This window comes from Tursiops truncatus, chromosome 11 (assembly GCF_011762595.2).
Source record: "Tursiops truncatus isolate mTurTru1 chromosome 11, mTurTru1.mat.Y, whole genome shotgun sequence".
Classification (NCBI taxonomy): Eukaryota; Metazoa; Chordata; class Mammalia; order Artiodactyla; family Delphinidae; genus Tursiops; species Tursiops truncatus.
In genome coordinates this window covers 98,221,198-98,244,986 of record NC_047044.1, presented here as the reverse complement: position 1 = coordinate 98,244,986, position 23,789 = coordinate 98,221,198, and the positions used below count along the sequence as shown (strand labels likewise).

Below are 23,789 nucleotides of genomic sequence, written 5' to 3'. Positions count from 1 at the left end.
CTCGCAGGATGCGTCACAAAGTTCCGGCTCCCAGCTGAGAAAGTGCAGCCCCCGGCTGAGGCAGCCCAGAGCCCCACCAGCCACAGGCCCCGTCACAACTCTGAGGGGCCTGTCGGAACTTCCTGAAGAAACAGCTGCTTTAAAGCAGGGGATGAGAAAGAGCTTTGCCAGTTAATCCACCAGCGTTTTGCCTGCCTCTCCTCTGTGTTGCCAGGCCCCGTCCCTAGGAGAGCCTAACTGTGCAGGAAGGCAGAGTGGGTGCTGCCTGGAGACAGGACAGCAGAGAGGGAGATCAAGGTGCTCTCTTGGGCCTCACTGCCCTGCGGTGACTTGTCCAGTTCACGTCTCCCCCGTCAACCTCTTCTCTTCCCTTCCCTCAACTCTGCTTGCTCTAAAGGCCCCAGAAGGATAGGTGATCATGTTCATAGGAGACTGGCCTGGGAGGCTGCTGAAGGCCTATGTCCCAGGCTGTGATCGCCTTCTAGCTCTCCTGTAAGATGCGGAGATTGGGGACTGTGGCGCTTCACGCCTCAGATTGGGGGGCAGGCAGGTGGAGGAAGAGAAGGTAAGAGGCATCGCAAAGACCGTACGGCAAGCTGGTACCCAGACCCCTGAAAAGTACCCAAGCCCCAGCAGCTCATATAAGCACTGTTCCCATCGCCGATGGCTAATCCGTCACTCATCCATTTCTCCACCCCATAGAAATATACCCAACACCTAACAAAATACAGACGCTACAACCTAATTACGCTCTGTCAGCGGCTGGAGCTCTTTCTCAAATGTTCATCTCCCTAAAAACTAACCCAACATAAAATAGGAAAGTCTTGCTACTTTTTAAGGCCCAATTCAATTGTTTCAGGGCATGGTTTCCATGTGCCTGGTTCAACTCCTTGCGAGACAGTGACACTTCAGAATCAATGAACTGATTCATTCCCTGAGGACAGATGCCCACATATATTTGCTGCCATTAGCAATGCATTTATTCAGTCATTCCTTTGGGAAACATTTTCCACGTGTTGTGTTTCATGCTGCTGCTGGGGAGGAGGACAGACACGAGGCTCCAAAACAGGGAATTCCTATCTTTTCGTTGTTGTTCGCACTTGACATCTGCCCTCTGTGCAGCTCCCCGCTAGCCCTAGGAAGGGGTGCCGCAGGTCCCTCTGTGCAGCTCCCCGCTAGCCCTAGGAAGGGGTGCCGCAGGTCCCTCTGTGCAGCTCCCCGCTAGCCCTAGGAAGGGGTGCCGCAGGTCCCTCTGTGCAGCTCCCCGCTAGCCCTAGGAAGGGGTGCCGCAGGTCCCTCTGTGCAGCTCCCCGCTAGCCCTAGGAAGGGGTGCTGCAGGTCCCTCTGTGCAGCCCCGCTAGCCCTAGGAAGGGGTGCCGCAGGTCCCCTGGTGCAGCTTGGAGAGTTTGGGTAACTGCGCCAGGGACCCAGAGCAGCAAGTAAGTCACGGGCACAGAGAAGAGACTCCCACGTGGGCAGGCACGGGAGGCACACGTGGAGGAAGCAAAGACCGCTGCCTTCCTACTGGGCTGCCATTCAAGGCCCTTGGAGAGAAAGGCAGGAAGCGATCTGACCCGAGGAAGGAAGATCAAGATGACGTAGCCCTTCACAAAGGTGTGCGCCTGACCCCTCCATGGCTTTGTTCATCATCCCTAGAGGGAGATTTGCACAAACACTCAGGGTGGGGAGAGGAAGAAGGTAACCAGAGGCTGTACAGTTTGCTGACTCAGATGGACACCAGACTTGCCCCATCATTCTCCACTGTGTAATAAAAGCAGAGTGGAGGAGGAAAGCCTTTGGAATAACTTTCGTAAATGACTCAGACCAAGGCATTTAGGTGAAGGGGGTGGGAGACTCATGGCGGGGTGTGTAGCAGCAGAGAGGATAAAGAGGAAATGGCCCCCTGGCCTTGGCCTGCCCAGCTCCAGCAACCTCAAGGTCATCCCAGGGGCATGTCCAGGGCCACAGACAGACAAGGCTCCCATTACTCATTAGCCAGCCAGGGCACTGGTCCCCTTGTCCCTGTCCTTGGCCACAAACAGAGATGAAAGCCGAGCCGCCAGCTCGGGGAGCGGGGGCCTGATAGCTCAGTGGCTGCCTCGGCCACCAGCATTATCAGAGCCTGGGACAGCCAAGAGCAAGGGGGACGCTGGGCTTCCACACTGCGCCCTTCACACCTCCGCCTCACTCAAACAAACGTGGGCAAAAAAGCCATCATCAGGGCTTCCCCGGTGGCGCAGTGGTTGAGAGTCCGCCTGCCGATGCAGGGGACACGGGTTCGTGCCCCGATCCGCGAGGATCCCACATGCCTCGGAGTGGCTGGGCCCGTGAGCCATGGCCGCTGAGCCTGCGCGTCCGGAGCCTGTGCTCCGCAACGGGAGAGGCCACAACAGTGAGAGGCCCGCGTACCGCAAAAAAAAAAAAAAAAAAAACCCATCATTAGTGGAGAGCAGATTTTAACAGCAGCTCCCAGGGCAGATTCCTCGAGCCAGCTTTGCGAGGACACGCCAGGATGTGCTGAGGAGAGGGAAGGAATCCTTCCCAAACCCTTTCCCCAGACCCACGGGATGGATGTCTCTACTCTCCCCTCACGGCTGAGAAGAAAGCCCCCGGGGTCAGGTGCAGCCACACAGTCCCGGCCTCGGTCCTGCCCAGCCTCTGCTCCCCACCGCGCCCCTCACCAGAGGGGTGTGGGTAGGTACCCTCGCTTTTCCAAGCTTCTCCCACCCATCCCTCACCACCTGAGATCACGGGAGTCTAGAAAGCAGCAGGTCCTTCCCATGACCTTGTCTGAGTGACGCAGGTGGCCTCCTAAGTCCCCGATGCCCCACGCAGAACCGGGCCTGGCACCAGCCACGTCTCAGGGCTGCTGTCTTGGCCCCGGGCCTCTGCCCACGACCCTATCAATGGAAACTTGAGGCTGATATTCTAGGCAGAGAAAACGAAGCCGAGGACAGGAAGGGGCTGGTGTTCAGAGCCTCCGGAGGGCCTGGTTCTTGACTCTCAAGCTCTTTCTTGACTAACAGCCAACAGGGGCTAAACGATCAGGGTGGCAACAGGAAAACCTCATCCATCCCACTTTCTCAGCATTCGAGAGACATCTGAAGAGTGACTGTAATGTGTCCAGTGTCAACTGGGGTACATACGAAGATCTGCTCCCTGATCTCGAGGAGGTCCTGACCTTGGAAGAGAATAGGGTAAACAGACCACACTTATAACCATGAGAGCTGCCATCGACTGAGCCCCTAGGAAGTGCTCTGCCTCTCCAGCCATCATGTAAGATGCCACACTCATGCCCTGTTTCCTTTTACAAATTAGGACGCTGACGCTCAGAGTACAGGCCAGGGGGAAGGGTTGGCAGCCACGCCCCAATCTGGTATGTGAGTCTCAAGCAGCGACAAGACAGAGTTGACTGAGGCAGCCACCTGGGAATTTACTTTCTCCCCTCCCACTGCTTCTTTTCCATCTCCTTTGCGTCTCACCTTTGCCCTCTGACCTTTGATTCTAGATTTGATCCCCGCCTCTCTTGTCTTCTGTTACCCTGTTGCTTAAATCCATTCCTAGGGTTTCAGGCATCACCTTTTTTTTTTTTCTAATTTTATTTTATTTTATTTCTATTTTTATTTTTTGGCTGCATTGGGTTTTTGTTGCTGTGCACGGGCTTTTTCTAGTTCCGGGGAGCGGGGGCTACTCTTTGCGGTGCAGGGGCTTCTCATTGCGGTGGCTTCTCTTGTTGCGGAGCACAGACTCTGGGCCCACGGGCTCAGCAGTTGTGGCTTGTGGGCTCTCAAGCGCAGGCTCAGCAATTGTGGCGCACGGGCTTAGCTGCTCCACGGCACGTGGGATCTTCTCGGACTAGGGCTCGAACCCGTGTCCCCTGCATTGGCAGGCGGATTCTTAACCACTGCGCCACCAGGGAGTCCCAAGCATCACCTTTTAAGTTACAATCTCCAAACCTGGAGCTCCGGCTCACACCTCACCTCGTGCTCCAGACCCCCATTTCATCCCCAAATCATTTCAGATACTTAACACCATCTTTCCATTCGCAGGCTACTTTTTTCCAGATCTCTTTGCCCCTTGCTGGGATTTCAGTAACCTGAATCTCCTGTGTCATTTTATTCTCTCCCCATCCCAAGACTCTTTACCTATGTCTTCTTGAGTTCTCACATCACTAGCTTACTCAAATTTTTTCCATGTTCCCTGAACACCTACAGAACATGGCCAGATGCCTACAGACACCTCTGTGCTCTGGTGCCAACCTACTCCCTACTCTCTTCTCCTCAGATCCTAGACTCCAGGATTGTAACCTACGGGGGCTTCCCGGGGCAGACCTCTCTCCCCTATCCTCTGCTTTAGGTCCTCTCTGAAGGACTTAGATAATATTGGGTTGGCCAAAAAGTTTGTTCGGGTTTTTCTGCAAGATGTTACGAAAAGCCCAGAGGAACTTTTTGGCCAACCTGCTAGTACCTGATGCACATGTCCCAAGTTGATTTACCGATGTGAAACCGCCCCCGCCCCCCATCAAATGGGAGAAGCTAACTACTTGATGACCATGAGCACATAGAGCCCAGGACTCCTGGAGCCTAAGGATCGATGTGAACCCCTGTGACATCACCCTGTTACCTCACCATCAGCCAGTTAGAGAATTGTGCATGAGCAGATCACATACCCCGGGACACCCCTCCCTTACTTGGCCTTTAAAAATGCTTTGCTGAAACCCTTTGGGGAGTTCGGGTGTTTGGAGCACGAGCCGTCCCCGACTCCTTGCTTGGCACCTGCAATAAACGCTGCCCTTTCCCTCCCTGCAACCTGGGGTCAGTAGATCGGCTTTACTGTGCCCGGGCGAGCGGCCCCACGTTTGGTTCGGTAACAGGATGACTCACTATTTCTCTGGTGCACCTCGGTGCTTCTGCTCCCTGCGTCCCCCTGGGCGTCTCTCTCCAGAGATGCCCGCCCCCTTGGATGCCCCTCCTGTTCCCAGAGCGAGGTGGGGGTGCTCCCTCCCCGGGCTCCCCCGCACATGGCTATTTCACCCCCTTTGGCACTTGGGCTGAGCCTCGTCTTGCACTGTGGTGCTGGGGAAGGAGCACGGGCCGTGAACTGCGAAGGGGTGTAAACTCTGGCTCAGCAACTTCCCAGCCGTGTGATTTTGGAGCCTCTACTAGGAGCCTTTCTTCCCCCATCTGTAAGACTGGCACCAGAATATAAACTTGCTGTGAAAGTTAGAAACAGTGTATGTAAACACCCCGCACGAGCAAGTGATCGACGGGCAGTCATTATTAATAATATGGTGCACTTATGGATTTCCCACTAGAACATAAATACTTGGAGTTTTAGGGGCACCAACTTCTTTTTGTTTTGTTTTGTTTTTTGCATCAACCTTAGTCACCAGCACAGAGCCAGGAACACAGAACTCTTCCCAGCAATGCTAGCTGAATCCTGACAGAACTGGAGGAATCAAGATTTCCTCTTGTCTCCTTTGCTGCTGCCCTGGATGGGCCCGCTGGCGCCCTGGAGTCAGAAGCCTCCAGGATCACGCCCCGCCCAGCTCCCCTCGCCCCCGGAAGTGCCTCTGTTTCCCCAGCCCAAGTGCCTCAATACCCACCCCCGCACCACACATATGAGATGTTCTGTAGGGTCGCTGCATGGAAGGACTCGGCTGTAGGTGGAAACGGAGGTCGAGAGCTTCTCAAAGGAACAGGAGTCATAAATCACTCTGAAGTTGTGATGCAACCCCAGGAAGCCCTGCCATGCAAACCACAATTCCCTAAACCTCTGTAAGAAGTGGCCTCGAACCCCCTGGAGACCTGGCAGGAGATCCCTTTCTCTCAGTTGCTTGGCACTTGGCCGTTCTAATTCTGGCTGAACCCCAGAAGCCCAGAGGCAGAGAAAAACTAAAAGCCGGAACACCCCTGCCCTGGGAAATACTGGCTGACTAGGCTTCTTTATCCCATCCTCGTGGCTTTTCCTAGAACCGAGGCCGGAGATGGTTCACATGGCAGGTGGGTGTCCCAGCTAGAGGTGACACCGCAAACCCCAGTCCCTGGCCTCCGCAATTGTGCTGCGGAATGCTGGAGGCCAGGTCTTGGAGCCTGGGAGGAGAGAACACTGGTTGCAGATGCGAGCTTGCAAGAAGCTTTCATGTTCCGAGCAAGGCTGGGAGGCGAGGGAAGTGAGACTTCTGTTCTCCGGAGCTCCTACAGGCAAAGCCGCCCAAGAGCCTATAAGCCCCAGCATAGCCTAAAGGTGCTGGCCTGACTCTCTTGGCCCAGAGTAAATCGGGGCCAGAACCGGAGAATGCACTGGAGTCAAAGTGGAAAATGAGACTGTGCGGGAGAAAGCGCTCCTCTCCTAAATATATAGGCATCAGAGTGCCCCTGTCTAGCTGGGACAGGAGCCATCAAATGCAAATGTAGGTTTGAGAACGCTAATGTTGGAATTGGAGAACAATGCCAGACAGACTTCTCCGCTGGGAGAGGGCCCCAGGGCAGGATGTGGGAGCCGAGTGGGGGCAGGGATGAAAGGGGCGAAGGAAGTGAGGGAGCCGAGAGGAGAAAACAGCAGGAGTCAATTGAGGTTGAAAGACTGCTGGGCCGGCCGGGAAAAGGGGAGTGCTAGAGGGGACGGGTCAGAGAACCTGACCGCTGACCGCTGACCTGAGGCTGTGCGCCCAGGAAAGGGGAGGGGGGAGCTCAGCCCAGGGGGCGGGGCGGCAGGACGCGCCTGGAGTCTGGGCTTGGACTTGAGGTCAAGGCCTGCGGAAAGAGACAGAGGGACCCGTGTTTCTGAAAGGCCGGTGATGCCAGGAGACGTGCTCTGCTTGGGTGCAGCTGGCCTGAGAGGCTGAGAGCAAGGGGGCCTGGGAAGGGGGCCTGAGAGCCGGCGCGGGCCAAAGTCAGGCTTCGTTTGGGAGCTGCTTCCCAGGGTTTCCATTCGGCTCTTGCCCCTGTGGACGGGTTGCTCCCTCCCTGGGCCTCACTTTCTTATCTGTAAAACCAAGACCATGGGTGCTGGGAGGACCAAGTAAGTCAAAACCAAGCCTGGCACAGGGAAATGGCTTGTGATGTTGGCTGTCATTGTCGTAGATGAAGAAACCGAGGCTCAGGAAGGCTTGAGAACACGTGCAAGTCAGACAGCAGGGGACTGACAGAAACTGGATCCAACTCCACTGTCAGACCTGCGCCTGTCCCCGTGCAGAAAGCTGACCCCCGACGTGGGCCGTGGGACCCCAGGGAGGCCGTGGAAGACGTGAAGCCTGGAGCCGGTGCAGAGGCAGCAGGAGAGGGGCTCCTCCTGAGGGTGGAGTCCTCCTCTGCTGCAGGGTCACCTCCAGCCCTGGCCTACAGTTACAGCCCTGGCCTACAGTTACAGCCCTGGCCTACAGTTACAGCCTGGGCAATCGCTCTGCCACAGCTGACTCTCCACCCGGATGGCGACTTCCAGAAGACGAGGACAGTGTCCTGTACCCGCCTTGGGTCCCCCAGGGCCGTGCATGGCACGGGGTGAATGGTCGCCAAATGGGTTCATTCACTGAACGCGCTCTGTGCTCAGAGGCGGGAATACACAGATGCATAGATATGACCCTGCCTTCGGGTAACTCTTAGCCTGGTGAGCGGATGAAGGAAAGAATGAATGGAGCCTGGGAAGGGCCAGTCAGGAGAAAGCGTAATACTATATAACAATCTAAAATGATTTTTTAAAACCCCATTGTGTGGTGATGGAAATGTTTTGTATGGGTATATACAACCGTTAAAACTCATGGAACTGTACTCTGAATGTAGCTCATTTTACATAAGTCGTTTCTCAATAAAGTTGAAAAGTTCCACCCCTACCAAAAAAAAAAAAAGCCTTCTGTACACTGCTTTCTCATCAGAGTCAAACCCATCAGGCACCCCGCTTTCTCTCCAGCACAGACCCGAGCCAGACCCACTTGCTGGCTGTTGCTAAGTGGACGCTGTCAGAGTCTCAGAACTCCGAACAAGTGCTGCCTTCATAGAAAAGGGGATGCTCACCCTCCTACACACACCGCAGTCGGGAGGGCCCGGAGCTATTCGCATTGCTCACCTAGACGCTCTTGGGACAGGGACTGCCGGGGGCCCTGGGTGGCAGGAGGCCAGGGGAGCTGGGATGATGCTCTCTGGTATGGAGCTCCCTGTCCCCGAGGCAGTGCACTGGGTCTTCACTGGGATCCCCACCCCAGGGAGCCGGCCAGTGGAGTTCAGGGCTTGGCTACCCAAAGATCTACCTTTTCAGGTGGAGTGAGCAGAAGGCTTCCATGAAGATGGTGGTTAGAGGGCAGCTTTGTGAAGTAGTCAAGGAAACACATGTGCGCACATTTTCTCATTTAGACAAGACTCATTTCGTGCGGAGCAGGTGATGTGTTCCCTCTTGGGTGGAAACACCACAGCCTGAGGCTGTGTGTGTGTGTGTGTGTGTGTGTGTGTGTGTGTGTGCGCGTGTGTGTGTGTGTGTGTGTGTGTGTGTGTGTGTGTGTGTGTGTGTTTGAGAGAGAGAGACAGAGACAGAGACAGAGACAGAGACAGAGAGAGGGAGAGGCTGGGGAACTGAAAGTGAATCAGGCAAGGGGCCTTGCTGGGGCTCACAGGAAGGATGAACAGAGGGCCAAGATGGGCCCAAGAAGGGAAAGGCTGACTCCAGGAATCAGGTCCATACAAGGGCCCTAGGGTGAACGTGGAAAATGGCCTGCTCGCTACACCCTTCCCCATCGGCTCTGCCCACAAGGAGTCCACACTGCAGGCTCTCACCCTTCCCGACGTTACCCACAACAGAAGTCAAAGCATCAGAAGCAATACTTGCTCTGGAAGTCAGTTCAAGGGAAAGGCAGACATCCCCTCCCAAAGCGCCCACAGAGGCGACGATGTGTGGGGACTTGTTCACAGCCAGGGGGACAGTGAGAGAAGATACACATATATTTTTGTAGACTCTCAGCTCTGGGATCCACGTTGGGTGTCCAGAATCCACAGTAAATGGGAACCAGTACAAGCACATATAGACCAAGTCTGGTGCAGTGTCAGGTATGGAAAGGGCTGAGGTTTACAGTCTCGCATACACTTTTTACTGGGAGAAAATGGAAAAAAAATGAGAAACTGGGCTTTGAAGATAGACCAGTGTTGATGCACTCTCTCCAGTTTAGACAGCTTCTTGCTCTTCCCCTCCGTCATCACCTCTTCCCCTCCGTCATCGCCTCTCCCCTCTCCCCCTCCATCATCAACTCTTCCCCTCCATCATCGCCTCTCCCCCTCCATCATCAACTCTTCCCCACCAACATCACCTCTTCCCCTCCATCATCGCCTCTTCCCCTCCATCATCGCCTCTTCCCCTCCATCATCGCCTCTTCCCCTCCATCATCGCCTCTTCCCCACCGTCATCGCCTCTTCCCCTCCGTCATCGCCTCTTCCCCTCCGTCATCTCTTCCCCTCCATCATCATCTCTTCCCCTCCATCATCGCCTCTTCCCCTCCATCATCGTCTCTTCCCCTCCATCATCACCTCTTCACCATCATCTTTTCCCCACCATCATCACTTCTTCCCCATCACTATCATATCCTCCCCACCATCATCATCCTAATTCAAGTTCCCAACATCTCTCACCTCCCAACCTGTCGTCTCACTTCCACTCTGTTAACTCATGCCTCAGCTGGAAATATTTCCAAAATAAAAACTGGAACATTGAATCCTCCTCTTAAAACCCTCCCGTGGTTCCCCATCGCCCTCATGATCAAGACTGAAGTCCCCAACATGTCCTTCAAGGTCCTGCACCACTCGGGCCCTCCTATCCTCCCAGCTCTCTTCCAGCCACGCTGGATTCCCCTGGTTCCTTCAGTGTGCAGGAGGCTTCCTGCCTCAGGGTTGGTGCACACGCCAATGTGATCACCCGGCGGCACTCAGTTCAATTTGTAATTCATGTGTATGGTGATTGTTTGATCAGTGACTATTTAATTGATGGTTGTATCTGCCACTGGAGCGTAAGCTCTCTGAGAACAGAGACCATAGTTAGTTTTATTCTCAATTGTAGTCCCAGTGCTGGACAGAGTGCCTGGCCTATAGGAGATGATTAATAAATGTTGCTGAATAAGTAAAGGAATAAAGTAATGGAGCCAGTTCATTTTACAGATGCTTCATAGCTGGAAAGCACTGGGGCCAGATAAGGAGCCTGGGGCTTGGAAGGGCAGAGACTTGCCAGAGATCACATGGCGTGGCTACATGGGGGAGCTGGGACTTGGTCTGAGTATCATCTCCCTTCCCTTTTATGTCATTTTGACTCAGCCATTTGGTGGTGGCAGTGGCAGTGGTGCTGGTGGTGTGCGTGTGTCCTTGGTGCAGCTGACAGCACAGCCAGCTTCTAGATCACAGCTGAGGGAATGGTACCCAGAAAAGCCTCTTGCCATGTGTACCTTTCCCTGCTGTAGCATCTTTCTCCTTTAGAAATAACCATGATTGGTTCCCAGACAACACTGCTAATCCAAAGAAACAGTAGGTTAAACTTTAAAAAATATATTCCAGCTTTGGGAATGCATTTTTTTAGTCCAGTTAAAAATACAGGTTAAGCCTACTACATACCAGAACAGACACTGAAATCAACAAAACATCAGAATAGATGACCCAATTTTTTTACTAAATGGACAGAGTAGATTCTGCGCTTTGGTAGACAAGGCTATATCTTGTGGTCTGAAAGTTCACACTTACCAGTAAGTTCTGGAAGGGAACTCTCCTGTTTAACCTTGGGCTGCTGGGCTCATCATAGTCGATGCTCCATAAGTATCTGTAGAATGAATAAGTGAATGGAACTTTCAATGGGCTGGAAAAAGTCCTGGATAGCAGAAGGAAAACCACAGCACCCAAAATGCTATAACCGTCTGTTCTAGTATTTATTTGCTACCTCTTGGAAGGCCTATGATCTCCTAATACAATTGCCTAACAGAAACCGAAGACCAGAGATAAGTTTGGTCACCTTTTGACCATTTGAATGTAGGTAAGTTACTTAACCCGTCTGAGCTTCCACAGCCTCATCTGTTAAATGGGTACAATGATTCTTTACTCTCCTGAAGATAATTTTTTAATGAATTCAACCTAATATTTACCGAGTGGCAGGCACTGTCGTAGACACTGGGGATGTGGTACAAAAAAAAAAAAAAAAAAACAGAACTGGCCTCTGTCCTTTCTAGTGGAGGAGACATTAAGCAAATAAACACAAATAAACTTATAAAATTACAGTTTAGGGTGTGTGCTATGATGGAAAACCACAGGGTGCCGTAAGAGGGAATGGCAGTGGGACCAATTCAGATCAGGGTGACGTTTATGCTGAGACCTGGAGGAGTTAGGAGTTGGCCAAGGGAGAGGCTGGGGTGGGGATGAAGGGAACAGCAAGTGCAAAGGCCCTCGAGGGAGGAAAGAGGTGGGGGTGGGGGAAGGGGACAAGTGTGGCGGGGGGGGGGGGGGGGGGGGGGGGGGGGGGGGGGGGGGGGCTACTTGATTCCATTCATGTGTTAAGAAAAGCCCTTGGGCTGCCGGGTGGAAAGTGGTTTGGCCTGAGAAGGAGAACCAGACCTCAATGTTCCTCTAGGTGTTGAGATAAGAACCAGAATCTTAGAGGTGACAGGGGCCCAGACCTCTCATTCTAAAGATGAGAAAAATCGAGAACCATAGTTGTGAAGAGACTCAGCCAGGCTCACACGTGTATTTATCTGGGAACACAGAGAGACCTCGGACGTTTGATATCTTTCCAGCACCTGCTGCACTCTTGATGGGTCTGTGCCTCTTCTTGCCTTCCACAACTGGAGGAGAAAAGACTGGCGGGTTGTGGAGCTCTGGGGCAGCCTGGAGCTGGACTGTCAGCGGCTCCCAAGGACGGGTTCCCAGGGATGCGCCCCGCGCCGGCGCCAGAGTCCCTGGCAGCTCGCGTCAGCTCACGTGCCGCAGTGGGACCTTGCGGCTCAAGGCCCTGAGGCAGCCTCCCTCCCTCGTAGGCGGCTCAGCCCTCACTCTTCACTTCCCTCCGGGGCCCTACCTGCCTAAACACACAGCCGGAGCCTCCCGCTCCGCCCCCGCCCGCGGGACAGAAAACAAGCAGGAACCGCCTTCCGCCGCGCCTCCCTAGGACCCGGGCCCCGGATAGCAACCGGCTAGGCGGCGCTGCGATTGGCTGGCCCGACTAAGAGACGCTGCGGTTGGCTGCGCCGGGCTAAGCGGCGCCACGATTGGCTGGCCCGGCTACGCGGAGCCGCGATTGGCTGGCCCGGCTTAGCAGCGCGGCGCTCGTCCAATCGTGGGCCGGGCCGGGCTGGGCCGGGCCGGGCAGCTGCGGGGCCTGGCGGCGGGGCCGTGGGGAGCGGGGTTTGACATGCCTGTGGTATTTGCTCAGAGGGGCATGACCACTTTGGGCAAGTCTTTAAATGTGAGTCAGCTTTCGGCCGATCCCTGGGAAAAATTCCTTCGGTGTTGTCAGGCAGGGTTCGCTCGCTGCAGCTTTTTTTTAAAAAAACAATTCAAAAGGCATAATCCCACTGAATGGGAAAAGGCCTTCGGACCCGGTCCCCAGCTTCCCGAACAGGGGCCGCGGGCGGTGCTGGGGGACCAGGCACCCCAACCTGGGCGGGCGCCCCTGACATGCCGGGCCCAGGGGCTGATTGTCAGCAGGATCGGGGCACCTTCCTCCCCACCCTGCGCCCCCATCCCGGTCTCCAGCGGGGCACATACTGGCGGGGCGGTACGAACAGCGTCCCCTGGAGTTGTTCAGGCGTCTCCCGCCGCGTGGGAAATGGCTGGCCAACCCCTTCCCCGTCTCCCTTCGCTGCCGCTCCCATCGCACTGTGGGTCCAGTACTGAAGCCCGCACTTTGTAGCTCTGGGATCATGGCTGATCTCTTCACCTCTCTAAGCTTCAGTTTCCTCATCCGCAGAGTCAGAGGCAGCGGTCCAGAAAGTGAACTAGTCCGGGAGAGGGGCCACTTAGGGTGCTCTCCTAGCTTGGGTTCCCCAATTGCAAGGGCAAGTCGTTCTGCACTCCGGGCCTCATTTTCCACATCTGTAAGATGAGGGAGTTGTTCTAGAAGAGTCCTTAAGGGGCGTTCCAGATCTATGAGGGTAGTTGCGTCAGGCCACCCCTGTAACACCCTCGGGGAACCTGTGCGCTTCGGGCGGACGCGGCCCTGGGGCTCGCCCATCGGCTCCAGCGCGACTCCAGGATGCTCCCCTAGACGGCCCAGCTCTCCCTGCCCGTGTGTCATCTCAGAGACTCGCAGCAGACAGGGTTGGGAGCAGAGAGGGGAAAAAAGACCAAAAAAGGCCAAGGGCTGAGGGAAATGAGCAGAAACTGGAGGGATTTATGTGCAATTTGATTTTAAATGAACATCTTGTGCAAAAGAAGAGGCAGCTTGGCACGAGTTACTGGTGAGTTCATAGCTTAGGCACTCTTGGTCATAGGGATATGATACTGTGAAGATCAGCTTAGCTCATGTGGCAGCAAATTTTAAGAAGGTTGACCAGAGGGAGGCTGTAGAGTCTCTGCCTGGGAATCTTTCAAAGATCTGGGAGGCACCACACTGCTTCCTAGAGGGGCTTTGAAATGCAGGCTGTGTAAAACCGTGAGAGCCCTCTGAACCCACGGGAACAGGGGAACTCTGGGCACCCGTGTGTGTGAAGCAGGTTTGATAGAAGAGCATCCCACTCAGCTGCTAACTCAGGGATGTGACCTCGGCCAAGTCACTTGCCTGCCTTTTGACTTGCTGTGGGAGGAGGGATAAGGCTAATTGACCTCTGAAATTTCCCTCCAGCTCTGACACCCCATAGTGAAATGGAATAATGTGTGGATGATTGCTCTGCAAACAACAGAGCACTGCGGGGTCTTTCGGTTAAACTCTGCGACTAGTTGTAAATCAGGGCCTCTATCAGGGCCTCTACTGCCTACCATCTTAGGCGGCCACAGGGCCTTTGTTTGGCATCCGGGTTTGCTGCAGCCCGTGAATCAGTATTTATGCCGTTCCTCACGTCCGCGCCTTCGCCAGTGTTCTCACTCTGCCTTGGTTTCTCCACCTCCCCTTGCCTCTTCCAGCCTCCTGTGACTCGGATGGATTGCGTTGTGCCTCTACCAAGCTTGGACTCCCTGTCAGTCTGGAGGAAGAGACACTAGAACCAGATTGGTTCGCCACCACTAATTTTGACCACAGGCCTCTTCCTCCTAAGCTGACCTTCGCATTCTCCTGGTGCTTCTGAGCAGCGTGGAGATGGTGGTGGGGCGAGAGGTAGGTTGAAGATAAAGAAGGAGGAAGACAAGGGCCAATCGTAAAGGAAAGAAAAGACCCAAAGTGGTATTTTTTTCTTTTAAAGTTATTTCTACCAATTCAAAAATAGAAAAGGCCAGCTCAGCTATGACAAGGAGGGTCAGATGATCACTAAATGCTAAGCAAAAAGGGAATTCCTCAAGACCGTGGGAATCTAGTGGAGAGTTTAGCTCTGCTTGGGAAGGTCAAGGTAGTCTTCAGAGGAGGTGACATCTGGGATAGTTCTTAAGCATGGAGAGGAGTTTTCCCTGCAGCGAGAAGCACATCTATGCTGAGGTAGGGCGCAGGCAAGGCAGAGAGATGGGAGAGTGCACAGTGGGCTTGAGGCACCTAGGAGAGGCAGGTGCCAGGTGTGTTGGGAGCATAGGGTGTTTAGGTGAAGATGGCAGAACTGAAATGGAAGATAGAGACCATTTAAATGGTCTTATCTGTCGTGTTAAAGAATTTGGGCTTTATTTGGGAGGAAATGGAGAGGAATTGCAGGCTTTTGAATCGGTAGGCAAGATCAATGCTGAAGAACATAGTTCAAAGGTCAGGTTATACAGTGAAATTCAGGTCATGAACAACTTAAAAATGGAATGGATAAGTATAGAATGAAATAGAAAATATCAAAGAACATGCACGTAGTAAGAAGTATATGTCTTTGTGTGTATGATTGTGTGTGTGCCCTGGGTCACGATATAAAATGTACTTATCACTGTCAGTCATGATCTTAAAAGTCTGAACTCCATTGCATTTGCAGCCCCTCCAGGGGGGTGGGCTGGAGGGCAGAGACACAGGAAGTTCTTGCAAACAACAGGCGACCTGCATTCTCTCCCACTTCAAGTTCCTGAGAAGGAAGTTGCTTAACTTTTGAAGACAGTTAGCTGATCTCTTCCAAGGCCTCCTCTGCAGAGGAAAGGTGATTACACTTGCCCTCCATGACGGAGGGGACTATTGAAGTATTTGGTAGCCTGCTGCATTGGCAGGACACCTGCCTGACAGAGCACATAACACGGCCAGGAGCTGGAATTCAGTTCCTTCCAATCTCTGCCCCAGACCCTCATGATCTTGGTACAAATCATCATGCTGTGATTAAAACCATGGTGTTTTTCCATTCTTCCAATGAAACATGATGCACTTACTGCAGCCATCAGTGGGGGCCAGTAGATGTGTATGGTTCCCTGATGTGGTGTGATTGGTATCTGGGTACCAGTTCAGTGAAGATGGGAGACAGACGTCATCCCCCACTCGTGAGTAATGGACTTATGTTTAAAGCACTGAAGAAGATGACTTCACAATGTCTGTGGTCAGTAATACCAGTATCTTAACAGACCTGAGTGTAGGGAAGCCCTGTGGGGATAATGTATGTCAAGTGAAAAAAATGCACAACCTAAAAGTTGAGAATTATGTTTTATTTGGCAGACAAAACTGAGGACTTAAGCCCGGGCCACAGCATCTCAAGTCACACCGAGGGACTGCTCTGAAGAGGTAAGGGAAGAACCGGGATCTATATGGGTTTTTGCAACAAAGACTGGGTAGCCGGAACATCAAGAGATTTTTGTTAATTAAAGAAAAACCAGACATCTCAAGTTAAGGAATTTAGCGCTCTTCTATGCAAAACTCTGGGCTCACTGGAGTCCTTCCTTTGATATGCACTTCAGCTATCCGGGGCTGGTATCCTGTGCTTTCCCACCGTGAGTCCTCTCAGAGTGCACCGTCGGGGGGTGGCTGCAGGGGCTGATGGTGGGCATCCTGTTTCCATCCTGAGTTCCATCAGCGCTCACCATCGGGGCAGCTGTAATGTGTTGGTTTGGTGGCTGCAACATCCTTGGTTCACTGATACGACGGCACCGTTTTTCATTCACATGTAGTTTCCCATTTATGCAGTCATAGGACATCTCCCTTCTGCTGGCCTCACAAAAACCAGAGCTGCTGCCACCATAGGCCCTAGGACATACTCATTGCTTTAAGACTGGTTCTCAGGGTCTACGTTTGTCCTAACTCGGGCAGCCTTACGTGCAACAGGGTTTTGTTCCTTTCCAGAGTTCAGCCACGTGGAGAATGTTGCTCCCTTGTTGTAATGCAACATGGTCCAGTCTGTTTCATTATAAGGTGACTGACACTGCCTGTGATGACACACTGTGCACACCCACGCCCTCCTCTCCCTACCCCAACCAAACCCTGTGGTACAGATACCAGCCCATTTATGTAGCTCCAGATATACAGCTTCCTGGTTACAACTTCAGGGCAAACATATCCACGCCTCTCTTGGACTCCATAAATCTGCATATCCTTCCTATCCGAGCTGGGATTTTTCCAGTTCCTTTGTCCCTTGTTCCTGACTGGTACCAGATTTGCAATAGCAAGACCAATCAATCGTGGTCTGAACGCCACTCTGTGCCACACCCTATACTGGACACTTTATATATTCAGCAAAGTTCCAGGAGATATTATTATCTCTCTTTTCCAGATGGAGACACCAAAACTTGGACACTGTTAAACGTTTCACATCTAGTGAATGATCAAGCTGTCTCAAAACCAAGTTTCTCGAGATAGTAACCCATGCTTTGACCCCTGAGATGTGCTGCATCTCCTGATTCCTCTCAAAACCATCCTTCCCCAAGAGCTGGGAATACCTTCTCTCTCTTGGCCCATTCTATCTTAGAAAAAGCAGGAAAACTCACTTACCTCCTTAAGATAGAAGGTCTAAGTGGAAGTTAGTCTTGCACTGGGACTCATACAGAGGAAGAATTTCCAAAAGTTGTATGTTCAGACTTCTGCCTTTTGATGGAGTTCCCTGGTTGTGAAACAAAGGATTGTTCTCAGCGTCAGATAGAAGAGAGGAAAGGAAAGTGGCCCAAATTACACAGCTCCTGATCTAAATAAGCTTGAACTCTGAGCCAACCTATCCCCGTTTCTTCAGCACTTATTCACAGCTTTGCCCTCCATCTCTGCCTTCCTCTGGACATCACTATTGTGTCAGAAACACCGATCAGTCATTCCAAAAATATTGGAGTGAGTCTATACTAGCCATCTTTGATGTGCATAACCCTACTCTTGGCATAGAAGTAATTATTCAAGGCTTAAGCACCAGCGGCTCGATGCGCAGAAAAAAGATCAGAGGTGGCTAGATGCATAAAGAGCATGTGATGTAGGAAAGGTGTCACAACGGCCAGGTTGGAAAACAGACCATCCTTCTCACCAGCCTGACATAACAATGCTTTCCCTTTTGTCCCTTTGCTTGGAACAGAGAATAATAGAATTTCCTGAGTTGGAAAGGTTCTTGTGGGTCACCGAATCCAGCCTTTCCCACCTGATGCAGGAATCTGCACTGTCACTTCCCTTCTATCGCTCAGCCGACCTCTCCTGGAACACTAACTGCTAACTGCTGTTTGGCATGGACTACTTACTCCGTCTGGGGGAAGCTTTCACGTTTGGAAATCGCAGTCATTCTCTAGCAAGCTTGATCTGATTCCCCAATTCTGCCACTCATGAGTCCTCTTTCTACACCTTGGGGTGATAAAAGTCCTAATCGTAAGAGTCCTTCAAATATTTGAAGGCAGGGATGGTGGCATTCTTAGTCTTCTCTTCCTCACGCCCAGTCTGTGCCAGTTTTGCAATGGTGTTGCTACTCTCCGTAATGTCAACTTCACGTGTAGGGCAGATTCTAGTAAGTGTGTGAATCCTGAGCTTTGACCGTGTGCCAACTCCCTTCAAAGACATGATCTCATTCAATGCTGCATCCAGCCTCTGAGATAAGAACACTTTACCTTTTATAGAGGAGGGAATTGTAGCTCATGAGGTTAGGGGTTTAGGCCAAGGCCATATAGTTAGAAATTGACAGAACTGTCCCATTAACCTGAGCCTTTTGCCAAACACATGTGCATTAATTTTTTTCCTTGATATACGAGTTTCACCAGGGCAAGGGTGGTACAAGACATCCAAGATACCGGCCTTCTTATCCTTAGCTAGATATAAATACTGAGAAGAGGTGATGTCTTTCTGAAATCTCAAGTCTGACTCAGTAGAGCCCATTTCTCCCTCTCCTTCTCTCCCACCTGACTCTGGCTGTGGATTGTAACAAGATATGCGGCCACCTCTCCATTTTGGCAGATAGAGGAACGGAGCAGAGAGGTTGATACTTTCTGTCCATATTGACTCACGGACCCTGTCGAAATCAGAATTGAATCTCCAAGTCTCAAAGACAGTTTTCTGTACGCATACACAGAAAGGGCTAATTTCACGTGTGTATGCTCAGAGTGGAAAATATTGGAGACATTTGCCACTTTTCCATAATATTTTTGGAATACAGGAGCCCTCTGGTGGCCAAAATAGCAGGATGGTGTCCTTGGGAAAGGCTGAGATTTCCTGCCAGGACTCCCCTAAGTCATCTCTGGCTTCATTTTGAGGTCACTCCTTTGCCATTTAGCCCTTTTCCTTCCTATGTTCACGGCGGGTCCTTTGCTTTCTTTGCACATTCTCCTTTCTCTTTTCCCCGTCGAGTTCCTCTCCGCACCTTCCCCTCCAGCCCCAGCTGTCGCCCCCGATCCCCCTGGAATCTCTCCTTCCTGCGGTCTTTGGCCTCAGAGGACCCTTTCTGAAATCTGGCCAGTTCCCCTGTGGCAGGTGCCGATCGACAGCTGCTGCCTCTGCTGCTGCTTCAGTCGTGTGGAATTCAAATCCCTTGTGGGTGGTTAGAGCCTGCAGATGGATTAACTAATGATGCCTGTTCATCAACGAACATTTGCAGCATCCCGTTAAGCTCACGGGGGAATGCTGCTCATCACCCAGGACCCAGCTTTCTTAGAAGAGCAGATGACTTTCCTCTCCCTTAAGCCCGAGGAGCTGACCGCACATCACCTGGTCCCTGCGGTGGGCCAACTACCCAAAGCTCGGCCATTCCAAGTTTCTGTGTTCAGCTCTCTGTGGCGCAGAAGCCTGCTTTCCTCTTATAGTTTGCACTGAACGGCCTGGCTTCTGGAAGTCCTTGCAGCGCTGATACCAACCAGGGTCCTTGGCCTTCTCTAATCAATAGAAATTGACTAGAGGCCAGACAAGAAATTCAGGCAAGGCTTTATTGGGGTCCCTGCTGCAGCAGGGGGGAGCAAAAAGAAGTAACAAGTTCCCTTGCTCACTCCCCAGGGTGGGGATGCAGCAGGCTGGTTCCTTCTATGGGTGAGGGTGTCGGGCCAGAGGGGTGGATTAGGGAGGGGGCTTGCTCACCTCTCCGGTAGCGTTGTGTGCAGCGGGGGGGGGGGGGGGGGGGGGGCATGCGCAGTACCCCGCTTTGGCTCCCAACACCTTGTGTTTGCTCCCAACTCTTCAGAAGTGGCAGTTGGGTTTTTTTGGTCTCTTTGTGTCTTGTTGTCCATAATTTGGCCCAACTGCACATGCACACAGTTATTTTTAGTCCCTCATGGTTTCTTTGTAGTTTGTTGCTCCAGGAGACATTTATCCAGGTGCAAGCACTGCAGCAAAGGGTCCCAGGTCCCAGGTCCCAGGTCCCAGCCTTAGGACTGTGTCTCAACCCATCAGCAAATAAAGACCCGCAAAATAGCCATTCTATCTGTGGATAATTGAGAATCGACCACCAATCCAGAGGCAGATAGGGGTGGCTTCAGCGGACCACAGTGAACCACATAAGGGGAAAGGACGCTAAGGTAAGACGAGGCAGAGGTTTGGGTTAAGATTTTCAACACTGTCTTGCTGGCTTTTCGTGTAATAAGGGGATGGGGCGGTATAACACTTGGGAAGCACATTGGACTCGGGGAAAAAGAGCTCCTTTAAAATGAGCTGGTGACTATTACTTTACGATGCTCAACTATTAGTGGCTTAATCATAGGGCTATGATATTGGCCAGTTCATGACCCTCACTCTGGAGACAGTCAGAAAAGCCCTCCAGAGGATCCAGAGTCTGCCACAGGAGGGTGGCCGGGGTTGGATGTAGAAACAGTTTTTCTGGGCTTGTATGACGGTGAAGCAAGAGGAGGGATCTGGTAGGATCATGAAGTTTGGAAAGCTGCAGCTCTCTATAATCTGCAGAGGAAATGGCTAGAGAGGGTGGAGAGGGATACAGAGGGCATAGTTAATATGGTCCAGCTCAGTGAGGGATGGTGCGGTAGCGCCAAAATGCAGCTCAGTTTCTGCTTCTCCTCCCTCCAAGGCAAGCAGGAGTGGCCATTGGATGAAGCACGCTGAATCGAGGCTCCCGGGGATGAGGGTTAGGGCGGCATTGGAGAGTGCTTCCTGCGGGCTGCAGAATTCTCTTCTCTCTCGATTTTAAGACAGTGTAGATAAGTCTTTTTAAAAGCCTGCAGGTGTATATGGGTGGAGACCTTCCTCCAGGAGGGACGGGCTGGCCTCTGGGGGTGCTCTAGAATGCTCTCCAAACCCGGCATTCTAGAACCTCCTGAGGCTTCCCGTTTCCTGGCATTTTATGGGTGTTTAAAGTGCATGATGTCTAGGGGTTGGGGGTGAAAGCGTGGTGCCGAAGCGTGTGCAAAGTCTGTCATCTGGACCCAGCGTCTCTCAATAGGCTGCCTCCTTGCCTCTGTCACCGCCCAGCAAACCACAGCTACTCTCCCGTCTCTCCGTTCTGACACGACTTACAGGATTTGCTAGAATGTCATCATTCCACCAAGAACCCTCGCAGCACAGCAGCACGTGGGTGTCTGCATTCCCCTCGGTCAAGTGTATGTGCTGTGACCACGGCATCCTTTCCAACAGTGCTGCCGGCGTGGATGCGTTCAGCCCTCTGTCCTCACGCGAGACTCTGGGCAAAGGGCCTGGACCAGGTCCATCAGTTGTGCTTTGTTCAACTCCCTCCAAAGACAGGTGCTCAATCCATTATTTGTTATCGTGATCCTGATGTCACGATGAAAAGTGCACTGGCTTGAAGTCAGAAGCTCGGGTGGAGTCCCTGCCTGCCCCCCATGAGCTGGGCGACCTTGAATCAAGTCTCGCTTTGCTTCTCCAGTCTCCGGGTTATTCAAGGAGGAGATTTGGACTAAATCACCTTGTAGGGCACCTACAGCTCTGAAATCTTCTGCTTTCGCAGGGGTACCCCGCTCCAGAAGACTGTAAGCTCCTCAGGGGCAGGGGAGAACCTCACCTACAGGGTTCCTGGCATGACCAGCCCTTGAAGGTGGTGGTGGAGGGGTGGGAGATAGATCCCGCCCACCCAGTCACCTTCCAGGAGGAAGCCAATGATGCTTTAGGAGCAAGAGGCACTAGGAGAGGCTGGGGGGACTGCCACCTCTTGTTCGCATGCCTACCGTGCACCCCGTTCTTAAACTCCCTCCATCAGGAGATGCTGAGAGCCAAACACCGGGCCGGATCTGGAAGAGTAGGTCAGCCCATGCACCTCACACTCCAAACCGGAAGTTGGGGCTGAGCTGTCAAGACCTGTAGAAAAATGCTCCCCACCCCACTAGGCATTGGGAGAACTCTGCTTTCTCATGACAGGACGAGATTTAGGCTTTTCTATGAAAATGTTAATGTGAATGGAAAGAATAGGCGAGAAAGTTCGGGCATGGAGCCTAGGCTTTCGTAAAGGGTAAGATTCCTCAGCTGTCATAAATAGCAGTGGGAGGGGGAACAGGTGGTGAATCCCTGCTTTCCTTACACAAATATTTTAAGTGCATCATAAACCCCCTCTGTTCTCCCAACCAGTGAGTCCTCGCAATGTTCTCTGCTTGCTGCTTAGAATGCCAGGAATTTTTTTTCCCAAATCAAACCGGTGCATCGCTCTGCTAGTGACTGCTGGTGTTTGGGGTAAATAGACTTTGGTTCTAGGAGGAGGGCTTGGGTCCTAATTCCCTCACTTTGATAACTGATGAAGAGGCTGGCCCGACCTCCTGGGCTTGATGCTCTTATGGGCTGTCGATGGAAACGTGTCCTGCTTCCTTTCCGATACCCGAGCCCTGGCACACAGGAGTTATGTTCGCCAGACAGGCGAGGTGGGAAGTCGTGGCAGCAGCTCTGGGCGAAACCAGGAGGACGTGATGGGGCCAACTGAGAGAGGGCGTCGCTGGTTTCTGATGAGGGGGTGCGTGTCAGGGGAGCAGAACCTGGGGGAAGCCTTTTCCTGGAGAGGCAAATGAGATCCAAAGGGGGATCCCACGACCTCTTCAGAGGAGGGAAATGCTCTGAGAAGTAAAAAGAGGTGTGAAGCGAGGAGACAATATCTGAGGGTCTTTTGAAGTCATCAAATCTTGCCGAGAGAGAGGCACGTGGTAAAGCTCATTATGTGAGCATGAGATGATTCTCCTCGCACCAAGGCAGAGGGGAGAGAAAATCTAGAACTTAAAACTGCAATGTCTCTTAGAGGTCTCCGGGTACTTTATTTTATCCATAGTAGCTTGTATCTACTACAAACTACTCTGTATAAAATTTTAAAAAGCAACAAGGATATATTGTACACCACAGGGAAATATAGCCTTTATTTTGTAATAACTTTAGAGTATCATCTATAAAATATTGAATCACTGTGCTGTACACCTAAAACTAATATAATATTGTCAATCAACTCTACTTCAATAAAAAAAAATTTCTTGCATTTTTGAAAAAAAAGTTCTCTCGGGCCAGTGCCTTCATTTTACAGGTGAAGAAACCAGGGCTTATTCCAGGAGTAACTGAGAGGACTTTTTCTAGGACAGGGCATGTTTAGTACAGACTTGAGTGGGAATACCAGCAACCTCAGATACTAACTGTGACCTTGGAGGATGAGAATGCCTACGTCTTGGGGCTCTCGAGAGAACTGAATAAGGATGTACTTGAAAGCCCCCCAAACTTGGTGTGTGCCTAACAGACCCCACCTGACGGATGGTCACAGCTCCTTCGTTGTGACTGTGACCCTCTTGATTGAGAGACTGTACTATCTCGAGAGTCAGTGAACAAAGGGTAACCGAGCTGCTGCTGTCTGCCAGGCGCACTGCTGTTCTATTATAAGCATTTCATTAATTACTAGGATCATATTAGTCTAATGAATCTTTGTGAAACCATTAGCCATCGTGCTGATAAACAAATAATAACAGCCGTGGTGGTAGCAGTGGTGACAATGACTGCTCTAGATATTGCACGAGAAATGAGGCCAGGAAGAAGAAGTGCTTTGGGGACCTAGCCCTCGAGTTGGCTCCAGTTTTTTGTTTTCGTTTTTGGTTTTTTTGGCGGTATGCGGGCCTCTCACTGTTGTGGCCTCTCCGGTTGCGGAGCACAGGCTCCGGACACGCAGGCTCAGCGGCCATGGCTCACGGGCCCAGCTGCTCCGCGGCATGTGGGATCTTCCCGGACCGGGGCATGAACCCGTGTCCCCTGCATCGGCAGGTGGACTCTCAACCACTGCGCCACCAGGGAAGCCCTGGTTTTGGTTTTAAAAAAATATTTATTTATTTATTTGGCTGCGCCAGGTCTTCGTTGCGGCACGCAGGATCTTTAGTTGCGGCATGCAGGCTCTTAGTTGTGGCATGCGGGATCTAGTTCCCTGACCAGGGATCAAACCCAGGCCCCCT

At 52.2% G+C, this 23,789-nt stretch overlaps 2 long non-coding RNA genes across 3 annotated transcripts in view; one reads left to right on the top strand and one right to left on the bottom strand.

Annotated features, from left to right (window-relative positions):
- LOC141275914 (uncharacterized) overlaps positions 1-12,019 on the bottom strand; it is a 62,619-nt gene extending 50,600 nt beyond the window's left edge. For both annotated transcript variants that reach the window (XR_012324557.1, XR_012324558.1), the window contains exons 1-2: positions 11,750-12,019; positions 10,707-10,782 (exon numbers count right to left, since the gene is read on the bottom strand). This is a non-coding gene — a long non-coding RNA (uncharacterized lncRNA). The remainder of the gene's footprint in view (positions 1-10,706; positions 10,783-11,749) is intronic.
- Positions 12,020-12,339: 320 nt separating this feature from the next.
- LOC141275915 (uncharacterized) lies at positions 12,340-19,932 on the top strand. Its single transcript, XR_012324559.1, has 4 exons — positions 12,340-12,414; positions 14,070-14,259; positions 15,703-15,768; positions 19,725-19,932. It is a non-coding gene; the product is annotated as an uncharacterized lncRNA (long non-coding RNA).
- The last annotated feature ends 3,857 nt before the right edge of the window (positions 19,933-23,789 follow it).